Consider the following 10,316-nt stretch of genomic DNA (forward strand, 5'->3'; position numbering starts at 1 on the left):
TTTGGGGATCTTTCCTTCCCATCTCTGCCTTCCACCTGCTACGTTGTCCATCCCCTTGGGGGCGTGGGTCAAGAGGTACAGGGGAGGTGCTGAGCCAAAGGGATGGTGGGGTGGTGAAGGTGCAAGTCTTTAGTAGAGAAGAGTGAGGGGGCAGGATACTGGGAGCCATGGGGCTGTGGGAGGTGATGGATGGGTGCGGGGAGGGCAGAGAGCAGACCAACAGGGTTCAGGGAACAAAGACCAGTTGGGTGGGATGGGGGTCCAAAAAGGGGAAACCAGAGGAGCAGTTGGGGATCCAGTAGTTAGATAGGGGGCTCTATAAACCAGGAAATGCCAGGACTGGGGCCCGGGAGAGGAGCAGATGTGGGGCTCGTTCCCTCTCTGTGGGGTTGCTCCTCTCCCTTCCCCCTGTCCAGATTTCAGTTCTTTCCCTGACCCTGACTCCTTGAACGTCACTGAAAATGGCAGCTATTACAAGGAGTGGGGGCTGCGAGTCAACCTGCTGTTCAGCTTGTGGCCCAGGGGAGTGGTGAGGGATAGCCCAGACCCCTGCTTGGCTCTCTACACCGTACTTGAACATTCATCTGTACTTAACCAGGGGACTGTGATGTGAGGGGACCAGCTTGACCTAAACTGGGCTAATGGGCACTCCGTTTGGACTGTCCCACCCCCAGCTCTCTTGCATTGCTGTCCCAAACAGCTCTACCACTCTGACCTGATGGTGGATTTCAGCTTAAAGATGGGCAAGATGGGACTCCTCCAGCTTGGCTCATCCCATTCTTTCATTGTCATGGAAACATGTGTCCCATTTGCCCAGGGAACTGCCACTCCTGGTTGCCATGGGAATAGCAGCCAATGGACCCTTCCAGAAATCAGCGCTAAGACTGGAAACAGTCCCTCTTAGTTGCTGTGGGAACTTAGTTAACAGACTCTTGGCACCTCCCCCTCTCCCCACCCCTTTCCTTCTTCCAGTGTGAGTGTGGGGTTTCAAGAGCCTGAGGGAGGAGTTGGGTCCAGGTCCCACTCAATTTAGACCAGGGGGATCCGGATTGTACCACATGGGGGTGGGGGAGGGGAATCTATCCACATACCTCAGTTTACAGGAAGGTGCGTGGGTTGGAGGTGGGTGCTGGGCAGACCAAAGGCAGATGGGAGGGGTGTGCCTGGGGTTGGAGAAAAGCTTGACCTTGGGAGAACTTGAGGGAGGGAAGAAAGCACCCCGGCAAGGGGCAAGTGTGGGACCCAGCTGGTCTGGACCCTTAAACCCCCAAATCTGTACAATACGGTTTGCTATAGAACTCAGAATCTTCAAAAAACAAACAAACAAAAACAAACAAAAAACAAAAAACAAATGAACAAAAACATATGAAATAAACCAAAACCCCACTGCTTTAAGTTCAGTGATGATTATTATATTCTCATAAAACCAGGCACCGCAATGTCAGGAATCCGGTTTGTGGTTTTTTTTTTTCTCTTCAATTTATTTATTTATTATGTATACAGTGCTCTGCCTGCATGCACATCTGCACACCAGAAGAGGACACCAGATCGCATTATAGATTGCTGTGAGCCACCATGTGTTTGCTGGGAATTGAACTCAGGACCTCTGGAAGAGCGGACAGTGCACTTAACCTCTGAGCCATCTCTCTAGCCCTGATTTGTGTTCTTAAGACATTCATCTAAGAACTGAAACAAGGAAACAATGACCTCTTCCAGAGGTCCTGAGTTCAATTCCCAGCAAACACATGGTGGCTCACAGCAATCTATAATGCGATCTGGTGCCCTCTTCTGGTGTGCAGATGTGCATGCAGGCAGAACACTGTATACATAATAAATAAATAAATTGAAGAGAAAAAAAAAACACCATAAACCGGATTCCTGACATTGCGGTGCGTGGTTTTATGAGAATATAATAATCATCACTGAACTTAAAGCAGTGGGGTTTTGGTTTATTTCATATGTTTTTGTTCATTTGTTTTTTGATTTTGTTTTTTTTTTTTGTTTTTTTGTTTTTTGTTTTTTGAAGATTCTGAGTTCTATAGCAAACCGTATTGTACAGATTTGGGGGTTTAAGGGTCCAGACCAGCTGGGTCCCACACTTGCCCCTTGCCGGGGTGCTTTCTTCCATCCCTCAAGTTCTCCCAAGGTCAAGCTTTTCTCCAACCCCAGGCACACCCCTCCCATCTGCCTTTGGTCTGCCCAGCACCCACCTCCAACCCACGCACCTTCCTGTAAACTGAGGTATGTGGATAGATTCCCCTCCCCCACCCCCATGTGGTACAATCCGGTTCCTCCTGGTCTAAATTGAGTGGGACCTGGACCCAACTCCTCCCTCAGGCTCTTGAAACCCCACACTCACACTGGAAGAAGGAAAGGGGTGGGGAGAGGGGAGAGGGGGAGGTGCCAAGAGTCTGTTAACTAAGTTCCCACAGCAACTAAGAGGGACTGTTTCCAGTCTTAGCACTGATTTCTGGAAGGGTCCATTGGCTGCTATTTCCATGGCAACCAGGAGTGGCAGTTCCCTGGGCAAATGGGACACACGTTTCCATGACAATGAAAGAATGGGATGAGCCAAGCTGGAGTGTGGGAAAGATTAAGCTTTGTCGCAGGTGGAAGCAGTCTTGGCGGGCTTTTACCCCTGGGGCACACCATGAATACCTTGTGAGAGACTGTTTGGAGCCTTCCTGGGCTTGGAATTCAGGAAGCCTACCTAGGAACCCCACCGTGGCTATTGTTTTCCTAATTGACCCTCGAAGGGAGAAGGGACCGCCCTTTGCATATGACTGGGAAGATGGGGGAGAGAAAAACAAGAGGTAGAAGGAGAGAAGGAGGAGGGGCGGAGAGAGAGGAAGGGACTGGACCAGCTCGTGGGACAGAGACACCTAAGGACCCGTCCTGCCAAAAGATTCAAGGAAGTTTACTCTTCTATCCCTTTAACCTTTTTTTTCTTCTTGTGTGTGTTAGTTGGGTTGTATAATAAAGTTCAATTGTTAATAAACTGAGCCAACACTGGAGGAGTCCCATCTTGCCCATCTTTAAGCTGAAATCCACCATCAGGTCAGAGTGGTAGAGCTGTTTGGGACAGCAATGCAAGAGAGCTGGGGGTGGGACAGTCCAAACGGAGTGCCCATTAGCCCAGTTTAGGTCAAGCTGGTCCCCTCACATCACAGTCCCCTGGTTAAGTACAGATGAATGTTCAAGTACGGTGTAGAGAGCCAAGCAGGGGTCTGGGCTATCCCTCACCACTCCCCTGGGCCACAAGCTGAACAGCAGGTTGACTCGCAGCCCCCACTCCTTGTAATAGCTGCCATTTTCAGTGACGTTCAAGGAGTCAGGGTCAGGGAAAGAACTGAAATCTGGACAGGGGGAAGGGAGAGGAGCAACCCCACAGAGAGGGAACGAGCCCCACATCTGCTCCTCTCCCGGGCCCCAGTCCTGGCATTTCCTGGTTTATAGAGCCCCCTATCTAACTACTGGATCCCCAACTGCTCCTCTGGTTTCCCCTTTTTGGACCCCCATCCCACCCAACTGGTCTTTGTTCCCTGAACCCTGTTGGTCTGCTCTCTGCCCTCCCCGCACCCATCCATCACCTCCCACAGCCCCATGGCTCCCAGTATCCTGCCCCCTCACTCTTCTCTACTAAAGACTTGCACCTTCACCACCCCACCATCCCTTTGGCTCAGCACCTCCCCTGTACCTCTTGACCCACGCCCCCAAGGGGATGGACAACGTAGCAGGTGGAAGGCAGAGATGGGAAGGAAAGATCCCCAAAGATATCAGTGCAGGTGGGAAAAGGGAAGGCTGGCTCAAGTCCCGGGGCAGAAATCCCAAGATATTAAACTGAGGAGTGTCAAGTCATGAAGAAAATAACCTGGCCTCACGTTAGGCGGTGAAATGAGGGCAAGAGGTCCAGGAACTGGTAGTCTTTTACATCTTTAATCCAATGGAGGTCCAAGAAGCACGATGCAGGCAGTGGGGTGGAGCCCAGGGCAGAGGTGGAGTGCCAGGACCACCCAGAAAGCACCAACTCCTGCAAGCCTTACAGTCGGTTCAGAAAACGCATGAGCTGCTTTTTGTGGAAACACCTGTCCATCTGAGGTCCAGAGCACATGGCTGGTGGCAAACCACCCCATTAAGCATGGGTGGGGTCAGCGGCTTCCTCCGGCTTAGGTCCATCCGAGGCCACAGACGCTTGTAGCACCAGCAGCTCAAAGTCTGGCAGACTCGCATGCAGACACATCGCTCTCAGGGTCCAAGGTGCTGAAAGACATGGAGCCATGCAGCCCGAGGCAGCAGCAAAGGCAGAGTGTCAGGCTCAGGGCTTGGGGTGGGGAGGCACATAACTGTGGAGGCTATGGTGGTGGGGCAGGGCCCAGGGGTCAACTGAGCAGTGCTTCCCCCACTGCCAGGGCATTTAGCCCACCGCTACCCCATGGTTTTCTTCTCGCCAGAGCTGCCCCAGGCTGGCTGAAGGACATTCCAGGCCTCCCCAGGAGCTTTGTCCTTACTAAGCTATGTGCCCTAGGAGTCTGAGTCTGTGTCTGAGTCCTAGGAGGAAGAAGAGGTATCAGGCACCCGCTCCAGCAGCTGGCACATATGCTTGAAACGCTCGAGTTTCTCCCTCTGTGGTGATAGGAATGGTGCTGCCGGGCCCTCAGCAGAAGCCATAGGTGGCTTGAGTTTCTCCCAGTTCTCGGGAGGGAGCCTAGGGTGGCAGAATGAGAATGCCTGGCTGGGATTCCGAAGCCTGGGGGGTGGGGGGTGGGGGTTAGGGGAGAAGGCCAGGGCTGCCTGGGTCTGCTCCTCAGAGGAGGCAGGCATCTCCACCCACCTTCTTCAAGTGCCTCTCTTGGCCTCCTTTCACCTTTTTCCTTGGGGTCGGGGGTCTCATTCCCTGCCTCCCACTCCTTCTGTTTGGGGGCCCAGACACATGTTCAGGGGGAGGGCCAGCAGGTAAGGTTCCCTTTCTTCTGGGCAGAGGTGGAGGTGGTGGCTCCTCTGTCAGCTTCCATCCACCCCTCACCACTGTCAACCCTGTGGTGCCCTGGACCCTCACCTGCATCCTTGTCCATCCTTCCTGGGTACCTTGGGGGCACTCCCAGCAGTTGGGGATCTCTGAATTGATAGCACCCTCAGCCTTTCCCATCTTCAGGCAGCCAGGGTGGATGATCCCGTTGCAGACTGTATACTCCATGAGGCTCAAACCAAACTTCTCTTCCTCTCCATGCACCTTCCTCCTTCCCAGCTTCCCCACACAGAAGGAACACAGCTGCGCAGCGCACTGCTGAAGCAGGGAAGACTGCTTCATGCGCCCGCCCCACCGACGTCCCCAGCTTCTTCAGGTCTCCTCAGAAATGGCAGTCCCCGCACTCAGCACACGCATACAGCTGTGTGTGGAAGCACGGGCACAGCGCACTGCCGAAGCAGGCAAGACCACTTCATGCGCCCGCCCCGCCAACTCCCCCAGTTTCTTCATGTCTCCTCAGAAATGGCAGTCCCCACACTCAGTTCGCACACAGGCCTGGCAGCGGCGGCAGCAGCAGGTTCCGCGTTGGTGCGCTCCAGCCCCAGGGCCCTGGCTGCTCGAAGACATTGGGAGTGTCAACATCACCGAAGACTCTCACGTGTCCCGGGAGCCATCTCCTGGCGGGTAGGCGGCCAGTGGCAACGCAGGGCGGGAAACTCTCGGAAAGCCTAGGTCTATGCTTCCTGAGGGCGCTCGGCCCCTCCCTCCAGGGGAGGGCGGGACAACAGCGAGTGGAGGTCGGGAGCGCCAGGCCAGGCCCTCCCACCGGCTGCTGCAAGGCCCTTCCAAGGGAAGGTCCTGCTCTGGGGGGGGGGGGGGCTCAGTCACTCAGCCACTCAAGGCCAACGGGGGGCTCCTTGGGCACAGGGTGCTCAGCTTCTGCCCAGGCCCCATTTAGTCCCGGTACGAGTCTCAGCTCCCCACCCCCACCTCTCCCCAAAGGCCCCAACCTTTAACTGGCCCCTTCTCAGGTCCAACTGTCTAGACGTCCAGGGAAAATCCAGGGCTCCCCACCATTTCCGGGGTTCAAACCCCTCCCACTGCTGGTTCACGGGGGGCGGGGGGAGGGGGGCGGTCGCTGCAACCTACCACCCTCCCCTGGGTCCGCCTGACACACAGAGGCAGGGCAAAGAGGGGGGGGTCAGTTTTTTCATTTTTTAACACTGTTGCTTTTCTTTAAAACTTGCAGGGCACATTAAAATTTCTTCTGCAAGACATGTATCAGCTTGCACATGAAAATGACCCTCCATGTCTTCTAGAACTTGACAACGGTCCTCAATATTATGGTCTCCCAGATTGTAGCTTAAAATATAGTATAAGAAATATATTATATATTATTGGAAATTAAGAAAATTTAAGTTATTACATTCAGAGTCTCTAAGAACCATGCCTGATTTATTCACCTCATTCTTCCTCATTCTCATTTGAAATTGCAGAAGAACATCAGTAACAGAGAAACATTTGTCCCCTGACTTTAAAAAGCAAAACATAATTCAGTCCTACCTACAGCAGCTTGGTTCCTGTAGGGCTCCAGCATCACATCCTTGTAGAGACTCTTCTGGGAAGGATCCAGCAAAGCCCACTCTTCCGAGTGAAGTTCACATGCTCATCATCATAGGTCACTGCATCCTAAAGTATGCTGTACATGTGTACACAGAAAGCAGGATACTGACATCACTGTACATGTCTGCACCATTGACAACATAGTCGTGTAACTCTGGTGCTTCCTCCACTCATTTTCAGACACAAAAGTTCTACTGTAACCACCAAGTCATTTTAGAAGGAAACTGAATAACGAGGTTCATCTCCATCAAGGGCCAGCCTTGACACACACATTAGTATTTGCACAGGACACAGTGTTGGCAAATTCCAAAGAACTATCTGATGCTTTATCAATTGAGCTATTTGGTTTTTCTGGCTCTTCTGCTGCCAAAGCCGCTCCTTAGCTAAGGAGTCTATTACCTAAGGGCAGGTGGCTGTGACAGTTTCCTGATGTAAACAGCAGGAGGCTGTAAAAGAAAAACCATAGTTTGCTTTTAAACTTAGTGACTTACTTAGGCATTCAACAGTGGCTTGAAGGAGAGGGGGGAAAAAAGAGGAAAAAAAAAAAGACTTTAAACATACACTCATACAAGTAAAATAAACATGGGCTTTGAACAGCAGATTCCCACAAGCTTTCCTGTGGTGATGGCGTTGGTTTTAGCAGTCTCTTTTGCGAAGAATGCAGCAAATCCAGGCCATCCTCAGGGAACCTTCCACTATATCAGCACACGTAAGCAATGAGACATGCAGACAGGTACACATTCATACACACAAGGGAGTTCCCAATTTTACACACACACACACACACACACACACACACACCAACAACAACAACATGTAGATATTTAAACATGCATACACATATCTATTCACATGTGAACATATATACACAGACACATAGTAAATGGGTAGGACAGGCTCTAGCAAGCCCCTCTCTCTTTTATTCTTGTCCTATAGGTTTTTATCTTCCCTATACAATCATTACAGAAGAGAATGACAGTAGGACTTTAATTTATTTCACTAGAACTATATCTAACTGAACATTTTTTGCTCATTAAAGTTTAAATAGTAGTTTTATCTATAAGCTCACTGAGTCCCAAGCAGAAGCTTTATCTTTTTCTTATTTCATATGTACATTATGTATTTAAAACAAGAGTTTTTGGTGCCAAGGTTGTTATCAAGAAACAGGGGTCTGTCCTGTCTTGTACAGAAAACCATTTGTTCTTTGTTTTTATATTCATATGGTCTTTCTTATTGTGGTAAACACCTAGGACTCAGCCTGGACTAAACCTAGAATGAATGCATTCCCTTGATCATTAATGTGGTTTAATCTTGCTTTTCTTACTGGTGTAATTCATGTGGTTCGCAGAACTCCTAGCAGTTTTTTGATAATTTGTAGGAGGGCTAGACGTTACTTGAATCTATTCAGAAATCACTATCAGGAACTATATAATCACCTTCATACGATTATGCAGGAGATCTGCATAATGCATTATGCCAGACACAAGAGAGAAGCATGGAAAGACAGTGTAGCAACAGGAAGCAGTTTTGAGGCAAAATAACTTAGGCTTTTCCTAAACCAAGGGATAGAGCTGTGAAAAATGAGTGGGCTGCCTCCAGAGGCTCACAGGCTTGCTTTTGCCAATCCTCCATATCTCTTGGCATTTGTCGTTTCTGTGTCCTTTGAACAGGAAATAGCCTCGCAAGAGAAATGTCAATTAACAGACATAGAGAAAGAACCACACAGATCACACATCAGAGAAATTGTAGGAACAATTACTAACTACAAAAATGATGGGCAAGCTGGGTATCCTTGCTCATGCCTTTAATCCCTGCACTCAGGAGGCAGAGGCAGGTGCCAGCCTGTTCTATGCCATGACGTACATATTAAGATCCTGACTCCCTTCAAAAAAAAAAAAAATCAATCAAACAAACAAACAAAAAAGACAGAAAGAACTCAGAGATCTTTACTGAAGTTCCTACAAAGAATTATACATTCACTCCTGTTTGATATTCATCTTCCATAACCCTGAGGTACCCCAGTTTATACTATAACAATAGTAAGATTTTACTAAAAGGGAATGCATGTTTAAACATTTATAAATGAACAGAAGGAAATAATAGCAATATAAATAAACAAAATAGGACAGGAGAGATGGCTCACCAGTTAAAAGCTCTTGCTGGTATTGAAGATAATTGAGGTAAGCTGGGCATTGGTGGTATACGCCTTTAATCTCAGCACTTGGGAGACAGAGGCAGGCAGATCACTATGAGTTCGAGGCCAGCCCAGTCTGCAAAGTGAGTCCATGACAGCCAAGGCTACACAAAGAAATACTGTGTTGAAAAACCAAAAATAAAAATAAGAAATAAAATAAGAAAAAGAAAAGTGAAGGAAAAAATAATTGAGGTCAATTGTCATTATTTACACGGGGCTCACAACTATTCATTATTCCAAGTTCAGGAGTTCTGACAGCAGTGAGGAGGAGGCACACATGATATACATGTTCATGCATACAGGAAAAACACTCATATTCATTCAAAAGATTCGAACAAATCCTTGTAGGAAGAACGTCACACGCCTGCAATGCAATGACTCAGAAGGCACAGGTCATATTAATATCATGAATACATGCCGTTCTAAAAAACAGAATACACTCTCTGCCAAATTTCAAAGTTCAAGATGTGGATGAAGATAAGCACAATAGCATATGCTACCTTGTACAAAAACCTACATTCCAAGAACTTCCGCTAACTTTATTTAAAAAAAAAAAAATAACAGGGAGCTAGAGAGATGGCTCAGAGGTTAAGAGCACTGACTGCTCTTCCAGAGGTCCTGAGTTCAATTCCCAGTAACCACATGGTGGCTCACAACCATCTGATGCCCTCTTCTGGCCTGCAGATGTACATGAAGGAAGAGCACTATATACATAAGAATAAATAATAAATCTTAAAAAAAAAAATAACAGTAAAAAAACAGCCAGACATGTTGGCCCAAACTAATCCCAGCACTCTGGAGCCAGAGTCAGGGGGATCTCCAAGTTTGACAACTATCTGGTCTACATACTTACTTTCAGGAATGCTAGGACTATACAGAGAAACTTTGTTTCCAAAAACAGAAACAAAAACAACAAATTTAAAAATATAAAAACATCAGACTAGCAAATTAGCTTAGCATTGGGTAGCAATTGGTTCTACTGTATCTTATGTGATTTAGGGATAGAGTGTATACTGGTGCAGGCATGACAGCATGAGAAGGAAGCTAACTGATCAGTTTCAACCACAACACAGTAGACACAAAGAACAGGAAATGGATTGAGTCTTTAGACAATCAAATTTCATCCCCAATAAGGAATCTTGTTGAATGGATATTAATATTTATAATTTTAAGATAATCAGTGCTTATTCCTTAACCAAAACACCACACAGAGAGACTAGAATCTGTTTAATTAGCAGAGAGCATAATACTAAGCCTCCAAGCTAGTTTATCTTCCTCTCATTTTTCTTGTCTCTATGGTCCAATTCTCTTCTCCTAGTGTTTCCTGGTTCTGTCCAAAGGCATCCTTCCTTCCCTTCCTGATCTTTCTCCTCCTCTCACTGGACCAGGATGTCCCACCCTAGTCTCTGTATTGCTCAGCACTGGCTAGATGACTTTTATTAGCAAAAAAGAGAACAAATGGTGACATGTCAATACAAACTTGTCACCAGAAATACTTGAAATAAACATCGCAATGCAAACTAGATAGTGGGG

General features: G+C 48.1%; 1 long non-coding RNA gene across 1 annotated transcript; it reads right to left on the reverse strand.

Annotated features, from left to right (window-relative positions):
* Positions 1 to 4,128: 4,128 nt before the first annotated feature.
* LOC311597069 lies at positions 4,129 to 9,439 on the reverse strand. The gene is made up of 4 exons (XR_014779082.1): positions 8,733 to 9,439; positions 6,530 to 6,665; positions 5,057 to 5,281; positions 4,129 to 4,260 (listed from the first exon to the last, which is right to left on the reverse strand). It is a non-coding gene; the product is annotated as an uncharacterized lncRNA (long non-coding RNA).
* Positions 9,440 to 10,316: the final 877 nt, after the last annotated feature.

The sequence above is a fragment of the Acomys minous genome, assembly GCF_964271855.1.
Source record: "Acomys minous genome assembly, chromosome: 5".
NCBI lineage: Eukaryota > Metazoa > Chordata > Mammalia > Rodentia > Muridae > Acomys > Acomys minous.